Source organism: Piliocolobus tephrosceles, chromosome 18, assembly GCF_002776525.5.
Source record: "Piliocolobus tephrosceles isolate RC106 chromosome 18, ASM277652v3, whole genome shotgun sequence".
NCBI lineage: Eukaryota > Metazoa > Chordata > Mammalia > Primates > Cercopithecidae > Piliocolobus > Piliocolobus tephrosceles.
In genome coordinates, this window is record NC_045451.1 from 28919334 (window position 1) to 28941172 (window position 21839).

The following is a 21839-nucleotide window of genomic DNA, read 5'->3' on the forward strand; positions in this document are numbered from 1 at the left end:
TTGGCCTCCCAAAGTGGAATGACAGGTATAAGCCACTGTGCCTGGCTGAGGTGGTTTTTCTTCAATCGTAAATTTTGCCATATTCAGATGAAGGGCCCATAGAAACATTACTTTTTCCGCTGATTATCACAGCCCTCTTCGAGTTGGTTCTTAGATATATAACCATGTATCGTTTCTATTATAGGGAGAAAAATAAAGAAAAATCAATTAATCCTTCCTGCCAGCTGGGCTTTCTTGGGTAACTAAGCAAAACCAACCCAATATTCCTAAAACAACTAAGAAAATGGCCCCCAAATGTCAGAGTATAGCCCAGCTTACAAGAAAAAAAAGGGGGGGGGGGGCTCAAAGATAAAAAGAACAGACATGAAAAGAAAGCAGTGACGTTGGTGTGTACCTAGTATCTTCTTTTTTCAAACTCCTGGATTTAAAATAGCATTTTTTTTTTTTTTTTTTTTTTTTTTTTGCATCTGATAATTTTCTATGCATAGCCTAGTAGCCAGACTTGTTTCTGCTAGGTCCTAGAAACTGGAAATGTGATTTCTAGGAGGTATTCACGTTTTGACAAAATTCCATTACAATAAAGCAATTTGGTTGTTCCCTAGAGTTCATGATAAAGTGATTTTATGAGTAATACATTTTGGAATTTGTCAGTATCAATAGAGTTAATTTTCCAGTGCCTAAATCATTCCTTGGAAGTAAGCTGGATGTTTAGAAGGGCTTATTAACTCTTTCAGATCACTAGGTCCTTTCTCAGACTATTCATTTCTACTAAATAAAACTACTAAAAGCAATATAATATCTTTGATGTAGGAACTAGAGCTAAGAAAGCTGGAACAGAAATAGGTCAGGGAAGTTATATGTAAAATTACACCCCAGAAAGACACAAGAAAATAGGCCAATATATAATTTAAGGCAGAAAATACAGTGTTCACTTATTTCTTATTTCCTTTGCGTTTTGGAACATGGAAACTAAGAGAGCATTTGAGCAATGGGTAGTACGACTTGAGAAAAGTTTATTTCACCAGGTATTTAAGCATCCTGAGTCAAAGAGAAAGAAGGTTTAAATGCTGATTCATGCGATATAAAAATGGCAACTACGGGATAAGATGCATTTATCAAGAATAACCACTGAGATCTCAGGGTATTATAATAATGCACTCATTATAAAATAATTGTGACATGCAAACTTGGGCTCTTGCAAAATGAAACATTAGTTTTAGGCTGTATAATGCTTAATTAGAAAAAAAGACATATTTTTTTACAATATCTTATATTCCAATATCTTTTTTCTTTTTTTTTCGAGATGTAGTCTTGCTCTGTCACCCAGCCTGGAGTACAGTTGCACTATCTGGGCTCTCCACAACCACCGCCTCCTGGGTTCAAGCAATTCTCCTGCCTCAACCTTCCGAGTAGCTGGAATTACAGGAGCCGGCCACGACACCTGGCTAATTTTTGTATTTTTAGTAGAGACGGGGGTTTCACCATGTTGGTCAGGCTATTCTTTAACTCCTGACCTTGTCATACACTAGCCTCGGCCTCCCAAAGTGCTGGGATTACAGGGGTGAGGCATTGTGTCTGGCCCTAACATCTTTTTAAAGTAATAAACCAGAAGTTTTAAAATTATTGTCATAAAATGGTCCTAGTGTTTGATGGGAGAAATATAATTGCAAATCAACTGCTTCCTGTACAGAACCATGCCCTTTTTACTTTTTTGCTTTTATATAGAGTGAAATTTAGGCATGGCCAATATTCAGAGATAAACATGTACAGCTGGGTCTATAGTAAATAAAGAAAGAAGATCTTGTGAAGAAACAGTTTTCTTTACGAAACCATAGAAGTGGCTATTAACAAAGGCATATCTTCAAGCAAACTGTCAAATTAGGCCCTAAGTAATTAATCTCTGAAACCAGCAGGCTTTCAATCTCAGAGCAGTCATCTCAAAGACACGATTTACCATGTAATTACATGGGACATTACAATGTATTTATGAGGTCATTTGTTACAATGTACAGTAATTACAGAGTACTTACATAGCTATTTATGTCTCATAAAATGAAGTGAGACTAAATATTTTAATTGTTTTGGATAAATAAGGAAAATATTTGAGTTCCAAATGTCAGGTAAGATTACAGGTCAAATTCACATAACTCATGTTAACAGCAGGCTGCTTTCAGAACCATGAGTGTTTTGTGGTTTCTTCCTGTTGGGAGTGAAGATTTCAGGCCTTCTGACAAATATTCCTACCAAGAATGAGATAAATGGAATTGTTCTCTCTCTTCGATCTTCAGGTACTGCCAGGTACTACAGACCAATAGTTTGACTTACTATCTACACTTTACATCCAAACCATAAATGGTCAGATGACAATAGAATTGCTGGATTAAAAATAGTGTTATATACAATGCTTTCACGAATAGCATACCATGCAACCAAACAGAATGATAAAACCCCTGTCCTTGTGTTTTTCATTTCTGTTACTTCGAATCAAAATGGTATTTGCTCAGATTTTCAGTCCCTCTCCTCAAGCACACAAATCTAAATCCATTCTCATTTTCTGAAAAGAGAACAGTTTCAGGAAAATTTTTGAAGTAATTTTCTCCTAAATTTCTTTCCTTTATCCCAGTCTCTACTTGGAAATTTTCACTTAGCTTAATAGGTGACTTTTGGCAGCTGACAGAAGAGATGTCACATCTGAAGCATCACATCAGATGTACAATCAGGAGATCTCAGTAGTCTCAAAATTACATGGCTGGCTTTAAGAAATAAAAATTAAAACACTCTTTTTGGATTGTTAATGTTTTTTTAATTAATCTCTGAAGAAAATCTCACTATAATTTACATTAGTCATTTTATTAATGTATTCAATAAATATCCCAAATGCTTGCTATGCTCCAGGCATGGTATTGAAACAGGCATATTCAACGCAAACTCTTTCCTTGAAGAACATGATTGATTCTTTCCAGTGAAAGATTCTATAATGCTCTTGGTAAATTAGGTTTACTTAAATCTATTAAGATAAATAGACACACCATACTATAGTACCCTTTTGAGAAAATAAATTCTGGCTTCATACAGAATTTATGCCTCTAAATTAGAATAATTATGATTTGATCAATCACGAAACACAAATAATATTACCCAGTCTTTGCTTACAATTGCTAAGCTGTCTCCAAATCATGTGATTCAATGATTAGAAACTGCAAAATAGTTTTCAGTTACGATGGTATAGGCAAAATGTTCCTTTCTAAACTTGAGCCTATATTGTGAATTTCAACAATTATTTTTCAAAAGGAATAAATATCAAATCTTTGTTTGTCATGCAGATATTCTTACCACCAAATTGTTATAAATATGTGAACTAATTAATGTCTGTAAAGGTTGATCAGCAGTTGAACAGTGATACCCACTGCAGCCTCCTGGCAAATCAAGGATTCTGTCAGTGTTTAATGACTGTTACTGTTACATTCCTATATAATGCTCATAGTATTTGCCAAATCCAGATACTCATTACCCACACAACCATCTGCAGAATGTGGCCTGTTAATATGCAAATAAACCAATTAAAATTCACAGACTCATTCAACAACCAGTCAAGTCAATTCTGATCTACTGTACCAATTTTATTTATACATGCAGAAAGAGCAGGTCTATTCTCCAATAAAGTTCAGATAAGTTAATGAGTGAGAGAGTAGTTGAGAAAATATTCTCAACAACTTATTCCAATTTAAGAACAGTTAGAGGTAGTTTATTTTTGAAAAAAGTATGGGTAACTACCAATACTTCAATCAGTATTTCAATTAGATATGCAATCGTTCTATATCTAATTGATTAACAATTAGCAGCACCTGTAGTTGGCTATAATTTTAATTACTGATTACATTAGGGCTGATTACTTAAAATTATATCTGCACGAATGCCATTAGACTATCAAGAAAAGAATAAGACTATTCCAAAATAATTACTCTATTAAAATTGAGATCAAAGCCAATTAATAAAATATTTTAGAAGATTTTTATTTCAAGCAATGTTAATAGATTTTCCTTAAATTATTCAACATGGAAAGAAACCACCCAATGATCATTCGAATGTAACTAACTTGCCATTTTCCTGGGAGACGAGGAAGTAATTCAGAATATGCCATTATACATCAGAACAATAGGTGTTAGGAAAAAGATCTTAGGTAACAATAGATAAAATTTCTAATCTGCTTTAATAAATATTCATGTACTAGAAATGAAAAGGTTTGTTGATCCTTTAATCAAGAATACGTCAGACTAGTCAATAGTCATTGTCAAAGAGACCTTGAATTACTTTTTATGCACAACAAGAATCTAAATAATTGCTCCAAACACAGTTTTTCTAAAAGAGAAAGTCAATTTTTAACGAATATACCTTAAAATTAGGCAATAGTGACAAAACATCCTGTATGCAGATGATGCGTGTTTTCATGATGGTATTGCAAGAGAGGGCTTGTAGCATATTAGGATTGCATATATGCGCAGAGAAACAATAACTCTTCTAAACTTAAAAAAAAAATCCTATCCAGTTCTATACCATACCAATATAATTTTTAAGAATCAAGAACCTCAAAATATGGATTGAGGCAGTGGCTACTTTTTTATAGTCTCTTGTGTTATCAATAAAATGTTTCTGCAAATGACTGTTTTAAACAAACTCAGAGAATTTAATGTTTATAAGTTTTAAAAATTCTTTGTTATACAAGTTTTAAACAGATACAAAATTAGGATAGTAAGAAAAATCACTGGCTGGGTGCAGTGGCTCACGCCTGTAATCCCACCACTTTGGGAAGCCAAGTCGGGCGGATCAGGAGGTCAGGGGATTGAGATCATCCTGGCTAACACAGCGAAACCCCATCTCTACTGAAAATACAAAAAAAAAAAAAAAAAAAAAAAAAAATTAGCTGGATGTGGTGGCGGGAGCCTGTAGTCCCAGCTACTCAGGAGGCTGTAGTCCCAGCTACTCAGGAGGCTGAGGCAGGAGACTGGCATGAACCCAGGAGGTGGAGTTTGCAGTGAGTCAAGATCACACCACTGCACTCCAGCCTGGGCAACAGAGCGACACTCTGTCTCAAGGGAAACAAAACAAAACAAAACACTGTAGAACCACTATGATGATTGTGATTAAAAACATATAACAAAATTGGCAAGGATGTGAACCAAATGGAATCTTCATACAACTGGCTGGTGGGAATGTAAAAGTGGCTTGTGGGAATGTAAATCCATGTTGCCTCTTTGAAAAATAGTTTAGCAGTTCCTCAAAAGCTTAAAAATAGAATTAAGTATGACCCAGCAGTTCCTTCCCAAAGTATATACCCAAGATAATTGAAAACATGTATCTACGTAAAAACTGATTTACAAATGTTCACAGCAGCATTATTCAAACAATAGCCAGAAAAAGTGAAAACAATGCAAATGCCCACTATCTGATGAATGGGTAAACAAAATGTATATCCATACAATGGAATATTAATTTAGCCATCAAAAGGAATGAAGTTCCTTTTGATGCTACAGTATAGATGAACCTTGAAAAATTATCTCAACCGAAAGAAACCACTCAAGAAGGCCACATAGTGTATAATTCCATTTATATAAAACGCACATAATAGGCAAATATACAAATATACAGAAAGTAGGTGAGAGATTGCCTCTGACGGGTTGGAGGAGGGATTGGAAGATGAGAGGTGAATGTTAAAGAATACAGAATTTCTTTTAGGGATGACAAAATGTTAGAAAATTAATGTGGTGATGGTTGCATAACTTTAAATGGGTAAATGGTACGGCGTGTAAATTAAATACCATACATGAAGATATTACAACTGGAAAATTTCACCACCAAAAAAACCGAATACTATAATGAGCCCCAATACGCCTATCACTTAACTTCAAATTCTCAATACATTGCCAGTCTTGTTATATATATGCCAAAGACTCCAGATAGACACTTTATTTGAGGAAATCTTAAGTATTTTTGTAGAGTTGGAAACACCACTACATTTGCCAGTCTTGCCATAAATGGGAGGTACTTTCCAGATGGAACCTAAATCCAGTCTGTTGTTTTCATTCATCATGGATATGATGCCCTATACACATGGTACTCACAAATATTTGAAGATAGCAATGGTGACGCACTGGGCTAAATAGAGCTTCCAGAAGAAGGTAGTATATACAGAGCAATGAGTCTCACTCCATTGCATCAAGTGCTGCCTCTGAGGATGTGTAGAAAGCCAGGAACAATTAGGGGCTAATGCAATTGTGTATTAGTCTGTTTTCATGCTGCTGGTAAAGATATACTTGAGACTGGGCAATTTACAAAAGAAAGAAGTTTATTGGACTTACAGTTCCAAGTCACTGGGAGGACTCACAATCATGGCAGGAGGTGAAAGGCACATATCTCATGATGGTCAACAAGTGAAGAGAGCTTGTGCAGGGAAACTCCCATTTTTAAAACCATCAGATCACATGAGACCCACTTACTGTCACGAGTACAGCACAGGAAAGACCTGACACCATGATTCAATCACCTCCCACCAGGTTCCTCCCACAACATGTGGGAATTGTAATTCAAGATGAGATTTGGGTGGCCACACAGCCAAACTACATCATTTCACCCCTGGCCCCTCTGAAATCTCATGTTTTCACATTTCAAAACCAATTATGCCTTCCCAACAGTCCTTCAAAGTCTTAATTCATTTCAGCATTAACTCAAAAGTCCACAGGCCAAAGTCTCATCTGAGACAAGGCAAGTCTCTTCCACCTATAAGCCTATAAAATCAAAAGCAAGTTACTTCCTTCCTAGATACAAGGGGTATATAGACATTAGGTAAATGCAGCCATTCCAAATGAGAGCAATTGGCCAAAACAAAGGGGCTACAGGCCCCATGCAAGTTCGAAATCCAGAGGTGCAGTCAAATCTTAAAGTTCCAAAATGATCACCTTTGACTCCATGTCTCACATCCAGGTCATGCTGATGCAAGAGGTGGGCTCCCATGGTATTGGGCAGCTCCACCCCTGTGGCTTTGAAGGGTACAGTCTCCTTCCTGGCTGCTTTCACTGGCTGGTATTGAGTGTGGCTTCTCCAGGTGCATGGTGCAAGCTCTAAGTGGATATACCATTGGGGTCTGGAGGATGGTGGCACTCTTCTCATAGCTCCACTAGGCAGTGTGCCAGCAGGGACTCTGTGTGGAGATTCAGACCCCACATTTCCCTTCTGTACTGCCCTAGCAGAGGTTCTCCATGAGGGTCCTGCCTCTGCAGCAAACTTCTGCCAGGGCATCCAGGCATTTCCATACATTTTCTGAAATCTAGGTAAAGGTTCCCAAACCTTAATTCTTGACTTCTGTGTACCTGAAGGCTTAAAAATGTAGAAGCTGCCAAGATTGGGGTTTCTGCCCTCTGAAACAACAGCTTGAGCTATACCTTGGCCTCTTTCAGTCACGGTGGAAGTGGCTGGGATGCAGGGCACCAAGTCCCTAGACTGCACACAGCAGAGGGACCCTGGGCCCAGCTCACAAAACCATTTTTTCCTCCTAAACTCCTGGACCTATAGTGGGAGGGGCTGCCACAAAGATATCTGGCATGCCCTGGAGACATTTTCTCAATTGCTTTGGCGATTAATATTCGGCTCCTTGTTACTTATGCAAATTTCTGCAGCTGGCTTGAATTTCTCCTCAGAAAATCAGATTTCTTTTTCTATGAAATTGTCAGGCTGCAAATTTTCCAGACTTTCATGCTCTGTTTCCCTTGTAAAACTGAATGCTTTTAAGAGCACCCAAGTCACCTCTTGAATGTTTTGCTGCTTAGAAATTTATTTCACCAGACACCCTAAATCATCTCTCTTAAGTTCAAAGTTCTACAAATCTCTAGGGAAGAGACAAAATGCTGCCAGTCTCTTTACTAAAACATAACAAGAGTCATCTTTGATCCAGTTCCCAACAAGTTCCTAATCTCCATCTGAGACCACCTCAGCCTGACTTCATTGTCCATGTCATTATCAGCATTTTGGTCAAAGCCACTCAACAAGTCTCTAGTGAGTTCGAAACTTTCCCACATTTTCCTGTTTTCTTCTGAGCTTTCCAAACCATTCCAACCTCTGCCTGTTACCCAGTTCCAAAGTTGCTTCTATATTTTTGGGTATCTTTTCATCAGTGCCCTACTCCTGCTACCAATTTACTGTATTAGTCCATTTTCACACTGCTGATAAAGACAGACTTGAGACTGGGCAATTTACAAAAGAAAGAGGTTTACTGGACTTACAGTTTCATGTGACTGGGAGGCCTCACAGTCATGGCAGAAGGTGAAAGGCACGTCTCACATGGTGACAGACAAGAGAAGAGAACTTGTGCAGGGAAACCCCCATTTTTAAAACCATCAGATCTCATGAGACCTACTCACTATCACAAAAACAGCACAGGAAAGACCCACCCCCATGATTCATTCACCTCCCACCAGGTTCCTCCCACAACATGTGGGATTGTGGGAGTTACAATTCAAGATGAGATTTGGGTGGGGACACAGCCAAGTCATATCTATCTTCAAGTTATTTAAAAGAACAAATCCATGGGGAAATTCCTAGAGGCTTCAATCTCAATCCTGTTAGTAATTCTTACATAACAGAACTATAGGGCAAAACATGGGCTTAGCCTATATAGGGTATTCTTTCGGAGGGTTGAGGAGATGCATGTAGGGGTTAGTAAAATGTCACATACAAATGAATGGTTAATCTTAGCATAAAGTTTATAAAAGGTCTTGGGAAAATAATAATTTATATGCTTATTTATTTGCTCAAGCACAAGAAAATAAAATGAGAATATACAGAATGTATTCATAGCCTATGTAGTTTTCATCATAGTGCTTATCACAGTTCAAAGTTTCCATTGATCTGTTTGTTTTTGTTGCTGCTGTCTCTTATGAAGCAAGGTAAGTCTATAATTAGAATTGACAAAGTCAACAAGTTCATGAAAAAATTTAAGTAAATGACAAACAAGTGATAATCATGACACATGTTCTTTGTTTTTGGGAAATTGCAGATTTGAAATATATACATGTTCTTACATTCATTGATTATGTACAATTGTAATCCTGGCCTATGTTTTAATTTTTCTTTTTATAGAACTGTAGAAGTTAGACAGACCTGGATACCTTTGTTGTTTTTCTAAAGAAAGTCTTGGTGAGCAATGGAATAATAATAAGATAAAGGCTATTTTTTGAGATTCTACTTTAAGATTTTATCTCTATGTATTATCTATTATCTTTGGTCTCCAAATTACATTGAAATATTATAAAAACACATTTAAAATAATATAGATAAATCAATAAACATGTCCTTCCTATATTAATGTTATAATTAAACACTCTGAGCCTGAAAATTCTAAGAAAGAGAGAGAGAGAAATAATGGAAGGAAGAAAAAATGAAGAAAATTAGTCCTTCTTTCTTTCCTTGAATAGAACAGAATACACTTGTTTATAGCCAAACAGAAGGCAACCTGTCTTGACTATCCTATTTTATTGTGTTAAAGACAACCTACAGGTAAACATTTTTATTCTAAAATTCAGGGTTTACCTTATTCATCAATTATGGCTGAATGCTATTATTTTTGCTTAAAGTTTTATGATGCACAAGAAATATTGAAATGCTTGAACAAAAATATTTTCTCATTCCTGAGTTGCCTGCAGGTTACTTGTAAAAACATTCACTTTGTAATAATTAGGTCAGTGCTGACTTACTGATTCCTTCTTTTATGTATCCTTTTATTCTTTTGCTCTTTATTGAGTTATATAAAGACTATGTGATATGGTTAGTCAGTGAATATTCCTGGTAAAAGAAAATGACCAAAATTCACCAGAGAACATTCTGCACACATCAATTTTCTTTTTTTTAGGATTAATGACTAGGGCCATTTAGTTCGGGCCTTTACATTTTGTACTCAATGGCATTTGTTTAATTAGAAGTCTTCTTCACTGCCTGCACATATTCAATAACATGAGGCTGAGTACGATCATCTATCTATCTTATAACTTAGAGATAAAAACAGATTCCTTATTTTAGCTTTGTTATTCCCCACTTCAAAAAGCATGAATATTTTTAAAAATTGTCCTTAAAAGTGAGAGATAATAGGAAGGGTATGGAGAGATATTGACCTACAGAAATGACTAAATCATAATGTTCTGTGCTCTTATAATGCTTCAGTATAATAAACTCCAAATATTAAATATTTTCAATTCCATTCCCTTACAATATTTATTTTGCAAATGAGGACATGAAGGCAATGTTGCGATCGTTTCTTTGGGTATGAATTACACAAATCATTAATTTTCTAAATCTTGACTTCAGAAACTCTCCAAGAAACCTTCTTGCCTCTTCTGTATGAGTTAGCCAATCTTGGGTAAGGAAGATGTTATGAGATAAAAAAGAAGATGACACTCAAAATCATTGGCCCTACTTATCAGATGTTCTTCCCTGGAAAACAGTGTGGTAGAGGCAGGACAGTCTTGCAGTCAGCATGACCTGTGTTTAAATCCCAAGTCAGTTATTTACTAACCACAGGACACACCTGTGCTTTTAGCCTTCCTTTTAAAGTGGTAATAAAAAATAAAGAAAGAAAAACAATGTAAGAAAAATCTATCAGCAAATAATAACCTCACAGGATCCTCATGTGAATTACATATGATATTTATCAACGTGAAGTATGTTGTAGGTAGTGAAAAAAAGCCATTTCTTTCTCCCTGGGAATTTATCAGTATTCCTGAAAAGGCTATAAGGAGAAATTGAACTTACTATCTAAACTACGGGTGTTTGTCTTAGTTTTGAAGTTAGCTTTCTTAAGCCACAGTTCTCCAAGATCTCTCACTTTATCCTACCCTAGTGTAGCTGTGTAGAAGATTTTAGAATTATGTCTTTGTGTAATAATCAGATGTATACCTTTCTGATAATTCTACTGCAACTGCCAGCCTGGTGAATTCTGGTGGTACTAGCAAAGTGCCTCTCAGGAAAAAAAAAAAAAAAAAAAAAAAAAAAAAAAAAATCCCCCATAAATAGCATCTGCCAATTTCTATGGGGTAAATACTTCCACCATGGCCAATTGCAAGTTAATAACAGTTTAGCAACTGCCTTGCAAAATTCCTGCATATTTAACAATGGGCTCATATGAACCAGTCCCACCCAGCTCCAGCACTTATCAAGAAGGAATATGAAGTCAGTTTGCTAGCAAAAGGACACAAGTCCAGAAGTGAGAATGGGGCAGGTTTAGATTGAACGATACCTAAAAATTGACTGCAAGGTCCTTGGGGACAAGGCCTATGTCTGATTCAGCATTTTTATCTTCTGTAGTTCTCAACAAAAGAAATATTTATGGATGAAAGACTAAAACTCAGTCATATAATTTTATTTTTTGTGTGTGTGTTGACCTTTTATAGTCAGAATTTCTATTAATTAGAAAAGAGTTACATGACATATCAAATTCAGTTAGAGAGAAACCGTTGGATATCTTAAGCCTAGCTCTAGTTTATTGGTACTTGCAAAACCATTCAGATCATGAAAATATATTTAAAAAATGGAAAGTTGATAGCAAATAATACTGTTTTGTAGCTATATTTAATACTCACATATATTGTTTGCAATTACACAGTAATGCTCACATGCTACATTGTGCTGTAAACATTTTTAAAAAAAGACCTTTTATTAAATCACAATTTCAAGATTCTGAGCATTTTCCAAAATAACCCCTACTTATTCCAAAATAATTCATAACATTTTGCTGGTTTATCAGCCTTTTCTGAGGAGAAGTTATTCGTAGAGAAGACTGTACACTGCTACTTTTTCTCTATATAAATACATATCAATATTTGACCTGAAATTACGAGATAGTTAACCTCTTAGGTTAGATCATATGAAATGGCCAATAATCAACGTTTTTACCTGCAAAAATGGTAATTTCATGTAGTTTAGTCTACTAGAATGTTTTTTATTCTTCATCTAGTCCAATCTTTTCAAGTTTTAAGTGAGGAAACAGAAGCTTCAAGGATATTTTAGATATTTTAGCTAGGATATTTCAGGAAATTTTCATAATACTTACATTCAGAGTCAAAATTATCAGGTTGCTCCATTTTCCAGGTTGTTCATTAATAGTGATTTTGAGAAAGAGAAAAAAAATTTCATACCAGAGAAAATCTATCACAGAGAAAGCTTCTGTGCTAGAAGCTTGGCAATAGTATGAATAAAACGGGGTGGCTTATAGGAAAAAAGAAAACACCCAGTAACTCCAGAGGGTGCTCCTTCATCCTACCCAAAAAACTTCTCAAAGAAATTTAAATCAGATAGATGTCCAAAATTTTGAGATTAGGAACAAGATTGGAGATTAAAACGTGGAATAACTATTTTCATTAACTTCATGGTATTTTGATTTTTCAATATATTGTTCCAAAAAAACAAACATCAATGATAAAACCTACAAATGTCTCTGAAATGTAAGCAGAAATGAGACTAGGTTACTCTAAAATAAATCTCCAATACAGGGAAAGAAAACAATACTGAATCTAAACATCAGTAGAAAATAAAAATAACAGTTTGGATATAATTAGGTTGTATTACTTGTGCTAGACCCTATGCTTTTTATCTATTCATTTAACAGGCAAAGGCAGTGTCATGAAAAAACTAGCCCATAGGCTTCAACAGTAGCTTAGGATTAAAAAAAAAAGGGGGGCGGAGCAAGATGGTCGAATAGGAACAGCTCCAGTCTCCAACTCCCAGCAGGAGCCACACAGAAGACCGGTGATTTCTGCATTTTCAACTGAGGTACTGGGGTCATCTCACTAGGGAGTGCCGGACAATCGGAGCTGGTCAGCTGCTGCAGCCTGACCAGCGAGAGCTGAAGCAGGGCGTGGCAGCGCCTCACCTGGGAAGCGCAAGGGGGAAGGTAGCCAGGGGAACTGAGACACACAACACCTGGAAAATCGGGTAACTCCCACCCCAATACTGCGCTGTAAGCACACCGGCACCCCAGGAGAATATATCCCATACCTGGCCGGGAGGGTCCCACGCCCACGGAGCCTCCCTCCTTGCTAACACAGCAGTCTGCGGCAATCTAACCGCAATGCAGCAGCGAGGCTGGGGGAGGGGCGCCCGCCATCGCTGAGGCTTAAGTAGGTAAACAAAGCCGCTGGGAAGCTCCAACTGGGTGGAGCTTACAGCAGCTCAAGGAAACCTGCCTGTCTCTGTAGACTCCGCCTCTGGGGACAGGGCACAGCTAAAAAATAACAGGGGAAGCAGCAGGGGCCTGTGCAGACGCGAACAACTCTGTCTGACAGCTTTGAAGAGGGCAGTGGATCTCCCAACACGGAGGTTGAGATCTGAGAAGGGGCAGGCTGCCTGCTCAAGTGGGTCCCTGACCCCTGAGTAGCCTAACTGGGAGACATCCCCCACTAGGGGCAGTGTGACACCCCACACCTCACAGGGTGGAGTACACCCTTGAGAGGAAGCTTCCAAAGTAAGAATCAGACAGGTTCACTCGTTGTTCAGCAATATTCTATCTTCTGCAACCTCTGCTGCTGATACCCAGACAAACAGGGTCTGGAGTGGACCTCAAGCAATCTCCAAGAGACCTATAGCTGAGGGTCCTGACTGTCAGAAGGAAAACTTTCAAACAGGAAGGACACCTATACCAAAACCCCATCAGTACGTCACCATCATCAAAGACCAGAGACAGATAAAACCACAAAGATGGGGAAAAAGCAGGGCAGAAAAGCTGGAAATTCAAAAAATAAGAGCGCTTCTCCCACTGCAAAGGAGCAAGCCCATTGCCAGCAACGGATCAAAGTTGGTCAGAGAATGACTTTGACGAGATGAGAGAAGAAGGCTTCAGTTCATCAAACCTCTCAGAGCTAAAGGAGGAATTACGTACCCTGCGCAAAGAAACTAAAAATCTTGAAAAAAGAGTGGAAGAATTGACAGCTAGAATAATTAATGCAGAGAAGGTCATAAATGAAATGACAGAGATGAAAAACATAACACAAGAAATACATGACAAATGCACAAGCTTCAGTAACCGACTCGATCAACTGGAAGAAAGAGTATCAGCGATTGAGGATCAAATGAATGAAATGAAGCGAGAAGAGAAACCAAAAGAAAAAAGAAGAAAAAGAAATGAACAAAGCCTGCAAGAAGTATGGGATTATGTAAAAAGACCAAATCTACGTCTGATTGGGGTGCCTGAAAGTGAGGGGGAAAATAGAACCAAGTTGGAAAACACTCTACAGGATATCATCCAGGAGAACTTCCCCAACCTAGTAGGGCAGGCCAACATTCAAATTCAGGAAGTACAGAGAACGCCACAAAGATACTCCTTGAGAAGAGGAACTCCAAGACACATAATTGCCAGATTCACCAAAGTTGAAATGAAGGAAAAAATCTTAAGGGCAGCCAGAGAGAAAGGTTGGGTTACCCACAAAGGGAAGCCCATCAGACTGACAGCAGATCTCTCGGCAGAAACTCTACAAGCCAGAAGAGAGTGGGGGCCAATATTCAACGTTCTTAAAGAAAAGAATTTTAAACCCAGAATTTCATATCCAGCCAAACTAAGTTTCATAAGTGAAGTAGAAATAAAATCATTTACAGATAAGCAAATGCTTAGAGATTTTGTCACCACCAGGCCTGCCTTACAAGAGACCCTGAAGGAAGCCCTAAACATGGAAAGGAACAACCGGTACCAGCCATGGCAAAAACATGCCAAAATGTAAAGACCATCGAGGCTAGGAAGAAGCTGCATCAACTAACAAGCAAAATAACCAGTTAATATCATAATGGCAGGATCAAGTTCACATATAACATTATTAACCTTAAATGTAAATGGACTAAATGCTCCAATTAAAAGACACAGACTGGCAAACTGGATAAAGAGTCAAGACCCATCAGTCTGCTGTATTCAGGAGACCCATCTCACATGCAGAGACATACATAGGTTCAAAATAAAGGGATGGAGGAAGATTTACCAAGCAAATGGAGAACAAAAAAAAAAAGCAGGGGTTGCAAAACTAGTCTCTGATAAAACAGATTTAAACCATCAAAGATCAAAAGAGACAAAGAAGGCCATTACATAATGGTACAGGGATCAATTCAACAGGAAGAGCTAACTATCCTAAATATATATGCACCCAATACAGGAGCACCCAGATTCATAAAGCAAGTCCTTAGAGACTTACAAAGAGACTTAGACTCCCACACAATAATAATGGGAGACTTCAACACTCCACTGTCAACATTAGACAGATCAATGAGACAGAAAGTTAACAAGGATATCCAGGAATTGAACTCATCTCTGCACCAAGCAGACCTAATAGACATCTATAGAACTCTCCACCCCAAATCAACAGAATATACGTTCTTCTGAGTACCACATCACACTTATTCCAAAATTGACCACATAATTGGAAGTAAAGCACTCCTCAGCAAATGTACAAGAACAGAAATTATAACAAACTGTCTCTCAGACCACAGTGCAATCAAACTAGAACTCAGGACTAAGAAACTCAATCAAAACTGCTCAACTACATGAAAACTGAACAAGCTGCTCCTGAATGACTACTGGGTACATAACGAAATGAAGGCAGAAATAAAGATGTTCTTTGAAACCAATGAGAACAAAAATACGACGTACCAGAATTTCTGGGACACATTTAAAGCAGTGTGTAGAGGGAAATTTATAGCACTAAATGCCCACAAGAGAAAGCTGGAAAGATGTAAATTTGACACTCTAACATCACAATTAAAAGAACTAGAGAGGCAAGAGCAAACACATTCAAAAGCTAGCAGAAGGCAAGAAATAACTAAGATCAGAGCAGAATTGAAGGAGATAGAGACACAAAAAACCCTCCAAAAAATCAATGAATCCAGGAGTTGGTTTTTTGAAAAGATCAACAAAATTGACAGACTGCTAGCAAGACTAATAAAGAAGAAAAGAGAGAAGAATCAAATAGACGCAATAAAAAATGATAAAGGGGACATCACCACCGAACCCACAGAAATACAAACTACCATCAGAGAATACTATAAACACCTCTATGCAAATCAACTAGAAAATCTAGAAGAAATGGATAATTTCCTGGACACTTACACTCTTCCAAGACTAAACCAGGAAGAAGTTGAATCCCTGAATAGACCAATAGCAGGCTCCGAAATTGAGGCAATAATTAATAGCCTACCAACCAAAAAAAGTCCAGGACCAGATGGATTCACAGCTGAATTCTACCAGAGGTACAAGGAGGAGCTGGTACCATTCCTTCTGAAACTATTCCAATCAACAGAAAAAGAGGGAATCCTCCCTAACTCATTTTATGAGGCCAACATCATCCTGATACCAAAGCCTGGCAGAGACATAACAAAAAAAGAGAATTTTAGACCAATATGCCTGATGAACATCGATGCAAAAATTCTCAATAAAATACTGGCAAACCAGATTCAGCAGCACATCAAAAAGCTTATCCACCATGATCAAGTGGGCTTCATCCCTGGGATGCAAGGCTGGTTCAACATTCGCAAATCAATCAATGTAATCCAGCATATAAACAGAACCAAAGACAAGAACCACATGATTATCTCAATAGATGCAGAAAAGGCTTTTGACAAAATTCAACAGCCCTTCATGCTAAAAACGCTCAATAAATTCGGTATTGATGGAACTTACCTCAAAATAATAAGAGCTATTTATGACAGACCCATAGTTAATATCATACTGAATGGGCAAAAACTGGAAAAATTCCCTTTGGAAACTGGCACAAGACAGGGATGCCCTCTCTCACCAGTCCTATACAACACACTGTGGGAAGTTCTGGCTAGGGCAATCAGGCAAGAGAAAGAAATAAAGTGTACTCAGTTAGGAAAAGAAGAAGTCAGATTGTCCCTGTTTGCAGATGACATGATTGTATATTTAGAAAACCCCATTGTCTCAGCCCAAAATCTCCTTAAACTGATAAGCAACTTCAGCAAAGTCTCAGGATACAAAATTAATGTGTAAAAATCATAAGCATTCTTATACACCAGTAACAGACAAACAGAGAGCCAAATCATGAGAGAACTTCCTTTCACAATTGCTTCAAAGAGAATAAAATACCTAGGAATCCAGCTTACAAGGGATGTAAAGGACCTCTACAAGGAGAACTACAAACCACTGCTCAGTGAAATACAGGAGGACACAAACAAATGGAAGAACATACCATGCTCATGGATAGGAAGAATCAATATCATGAAAATGGCCATACTGCCCAAGGTAATTTATAGATTCAATGCCATCCCCATCAAGCTACCAATGAGTTTCTTCACAGAATTGGGGAAAAAAAAACTACTTTAAAGTTCATATGGAACCAAAAAAGAGCCCGCATTGCCAAGACAATCCTAAGTCAAAAGAACGAAGCTGGAGGCATCACGCTACCTGACTTGAAACTATACTACAAGGCTACAGTAACCAAAAAGGCATGGTACTGGTACCAAAACAGAGATATAGACCAATGGAACAGAACAGAGTCCTCAGAAATAATACCACACATCTACAGCCATCTGATCTTTGACAAACCTGACAAAAACAAGAAATGGGGAAAGGATTCCCTATTTAATAAATGGTGCTGGGAAAATTGGCTAGCCATAAGTAGAAAGCTGAAACTGGATCCTTTCCTTACTCCTTATATGAAGATTAATTCAAGATGGATTAGAGACTTAAATGTTAGACCTAGTACCATAAAAGCCCTAGAAGAAAACCTAGGTAGTACCATTCAGGACATAGGCATGGGCAAGGGCTTCATGTCTAAAACACCAAAAGGAACGGTAGCAAAAGCCAAAATTGACAAATGGGATCTAATGAAACTAAAGAGCTTCTGCACAGCAAAAGAAACTACCATCAGAGTGAACAGGCAACCTACAGAATGGGAGAAAAGTTTTGCAATCTACTCATCTGACAAAGGGCTAATATCCAGAATCTACAAAGAACTCAAACAAATTTACAAGAAAAAAACAAACAATCCCATCAAAAAGTGGGCAAAGGATATGAACAGACATTTCTCAAAAGAAGACATTCATACAGCCATCACACACTTGAAAAAATGCTCATCATCACTCACCATCAGAGAAATGCAAATCAAAACCACAATGAGATACCATCTCACACCAGTTAGAATGGCAATCATTAAAAAGTCAGGAAACAACAGGTGCTGGAGAGGATGTGGAGAAATAGGAACACTTTTACACTGTTGATGGGATTGTAAACTTGTTCAACCATTATGGAAAACAGTATGGCAATTCCTCAAGGATGTAGAACTAGATGTACCACGTGACCCAGCCATCCCACTACTGAGTATATACCCAAAGGATTATAAATCATGCTGCTATAAAGACACATGCACACGTATGTTTATTGCGGCACTATTCACAATAGCAAAGATTTGGAATCAACCCAAATGTCCATCTGTGACAGACTGGATTAAGAAAATGTGGCACATATACACCATGGAATACTATGCAGCCCTAAAAAAGGATGAGTTTGTGTCCTTTGTGGGGACATGAATACAGCTGGAAGCCATCACTCTTAGCAAACTATCACAAGAAGATAAAACCAAACACTGCATATTCTCACTCACAGGTAGGAACTGAACAATGAGATCGCTTGGACTGGGGAAGGGGAACATCACACAGGGGGGCATATCATGGGGTGGGGGGGAGGGATTGCATTGGGAGTTACACCTGATATAAATGACGAATTGATGGTTGCTGACGAGTTGATGGGTGCAGCACACCAACATGGCGCAAGTATACATATGTAACAAACCTGCACGTTATGCACATGTACCCTAGAACTTAAAGTATAATAATAAATAATTAAAGGCCGGCGCGTTGGCTCAAGCCTGTAATCCCAGCACTTTGGTAGGCCTAGACGGGCGGATCACGAGGTCAGGAGATCGAGACCATCCTGGCTAACACGGTGAAACCCCGTCTCTACTAAAAATACAAAAAAAAACTAGCCGGGCGAAGTGGCGGAAGCCTGTAGTCCCAGCTACTTGGGAGGCTGAGGCAGGAGAATGGCCTAAACCAGGGAGGCGGAGCTTGCAGTGAGCTGAGATCCGGCCACCGCACTCCAGCCCGGGCTACAGAGCAAGACTCCATCTCAAAATAAATAAATAAATAAATAAAATAAATAATTAAAAAAAAAAAAAACAACAACAACAAAAAAAAACATTTTTGTTTTAGGTTCATAGGTACATTTGTAGTTCTGTTATATAGGTAAATTCTGTGTGATAGGGGTTTTGTATACAGATTATTTTGTCACCCAGGTAATAAGTATAGTGCTCAATGGTAGTTTTTTTATTATCTCCCTCCTCCCACCTTCCACCCTTAAGTAGACCCAGTGTCTGTTGTTCCAGTCTTTGTGTCCATGTGCACTCAATGTTTACCTCTCATCTTTCTAGGTGAGGACATATAGTATTTGGTTTTCTGTCCCTGCATTTGTTCACTTAGGATTTTGCCTTCCAGCTCCATCCATGTTGCTGCCAAGAATATGATCTCATTCTTTTTTATGATTGTGCAGTATTCCATGGTGTATATGTATCACGTTTTCTTTTTCTAGTTTACCATTGATGGGTATTTAGACTAGGTTTAAGTCACAGTTTTAACACTTAACAGTTGTCAGTTCTTTGGTGCATGCCATTTACCTCTGTTCCTCACCTTCTCTCACCACACAATGGGAGTAAGGACACCAACTTTATTGTGTTGTGAGGATCAAATGAGACAATGGATGTAAAGCATTTATGCTTGCCTGGCATATGATCAATCCTGTTTCAAATGCTTTCAGGGCTAAATACTGAGTCAAAAATTGAATTCTCAACTGAAAGAAATTAAAATGAATTGCTTTAAGGAAAAATTATCAAGTCACATCAATAGGCTTTCCTTTTTAAAAAATCCAGAAGGACTTTTGAAAATTAACATCAGGAAAGGAGAGGGAGCAGAGGGAAAAGAGGACCTACAAGACAGAGATTCTGTTTTACCTCTACCTCATTAATGTAGAGACAATATTAATCCTGTGTCAACTAATTATAACAGATCCCTTCACAATAATTCCTGATATTGCATACAATAGATATAGAAGGTATGACAGGCTTAATTCACATTTCCCACATCTAAGAACCACATACAAAAACCTTGCTGTGTCAATGTTACTCTACAAAGTGAATATATTTTTCCAATCTGAAAGAAAATCTTTCTTTCCATATAAAGGAAAATTCTAGTCTTTTCTAGAAAATGAGAACAGCATATGTTTCCACATTCTAGGCTCATATAATCCCCAATATGTGAATGAAAACACCATGAAGTTAATTATTCAGATGTTTTAATGTACAGTGTGCCAAATTTCCACATGTTTCATTTTAGTTCAGGTATCATGTCATATATACACTACTTGTATAGTCATATGCCTGTGAACATATTTAATTTTTTTTTGTTATTTATTAAGTTCAGCTCCCTTTAAAGAAAAACAAAATATCTGTTGCAATCCCAATTATCTATATATGAACAGAATATCTAGCATAAAAGAAGTCCACAGTCACTGTTATTTATCAAATAATAGCAAAATCATTTAAGCCAAGACCCTGGAATATGCCATTTTCTTTTTCTCTGGAATCTTGCATGGAAACTTTTCAGCAGCAGCAAATTTCTATCCCATGGGCTCTCTTCATAGTTGGTGACTTTACAAATATACAGAGCAAAGAACCCAGAGTTTCACCTGACTGTAAATATGACAGCATGGCTGCTGATCTGCTCTGTGGCTGAGGCACTGTGGAGCTGAGCTTTTCTGTACAGTGAGGGCTTTATTTCTCCAAATGATCAAAGAATCACTTGGGCACAGTCTCTTGGAAACGAGGAGATTTCACTGGGAGACTAGCTCACTGATTTTCTGCTTAACTGTGTCATCAAAACTGCAAAAGGGAGGAGATGAAAGGACAGGAAAACAATTATTTAATGTATCTGTCAGAGACTGAATGAGACAAACCATTCCATAAGATCTTCTAATTTTGCCAAAATTGTATCTACTGTCAACCAGTGGAATGTTGAAGCAGTAGTAAGATTGAAAGTGCTGGAGGAATACTCAGGTTGTGCTTGCATTTGGCACGCAAATGTGGTGAGTATGAAGAATAATAAGCAACACAGGATTCCCCTTTTCCAGCTTGGACTACAGGCATGTGCCACCATGCCTGACTACTTTTTGTATTTTTAGTAGAGATGAGGTTTCGCCATGTTGGCCAGGCTGGTCTCGAACTCCTGACCTCAGGTGATGCTCCCACCTTGGCCTCCCAAAGTGCTGAGATTATAGGTGTGAGCTACTGTGCCCGGCTCTGTTTGTAGTAATTTAGAAAGAGGCACACAATATTAATCTTTGATGAATTAAAATGTATTCCTGTATACATATTGAGAGTACTATATTTATTTGTTTACATTTCCAAAAACTTGTATGCACTTAGACTGCCACATTTCAATTCTCTTATCTGACTATCTTTTCTTCATTGTCTTTTCTTTCTCTGGTACCTAATACTGATTATATTGGTTTGTTTCAGGATGCCCTCTCTTAGTGACTATCTTTAAATTATTTCCCATGGCTTCAAGTTTCTTTACTACCTTAAACCCCAAATGTCAAAGATCTTATTTATTTCTAATGTAATCCCACTGTCAATTTTGGCTCTTTCTTCTCCCAAATTCCTTTCTACTCAAGAAGGCATGAGGTCCCTTGGATTTTACTTTCTAGATATATCTCAGACCCATCCTTTCCTTTCCATCTGCATGATTATTAATTACAC

At 37.7% G+C, this 21839-nt stretch overlaps 1 protein-coding gene across 1 annotated transcript in view; it reads right to left on the bottom strand.

Moving 5' to 3' along the window:
- Nucleotides 1–21839, bottom strand: part of DCC (DCC netrin 1 receptor) — a 1259004-nt gene that overhangs the window by 286408 nt on the left and 950757 nt on the right. The gene's annotated exons all lie outside the window — the stretch shown is intronic.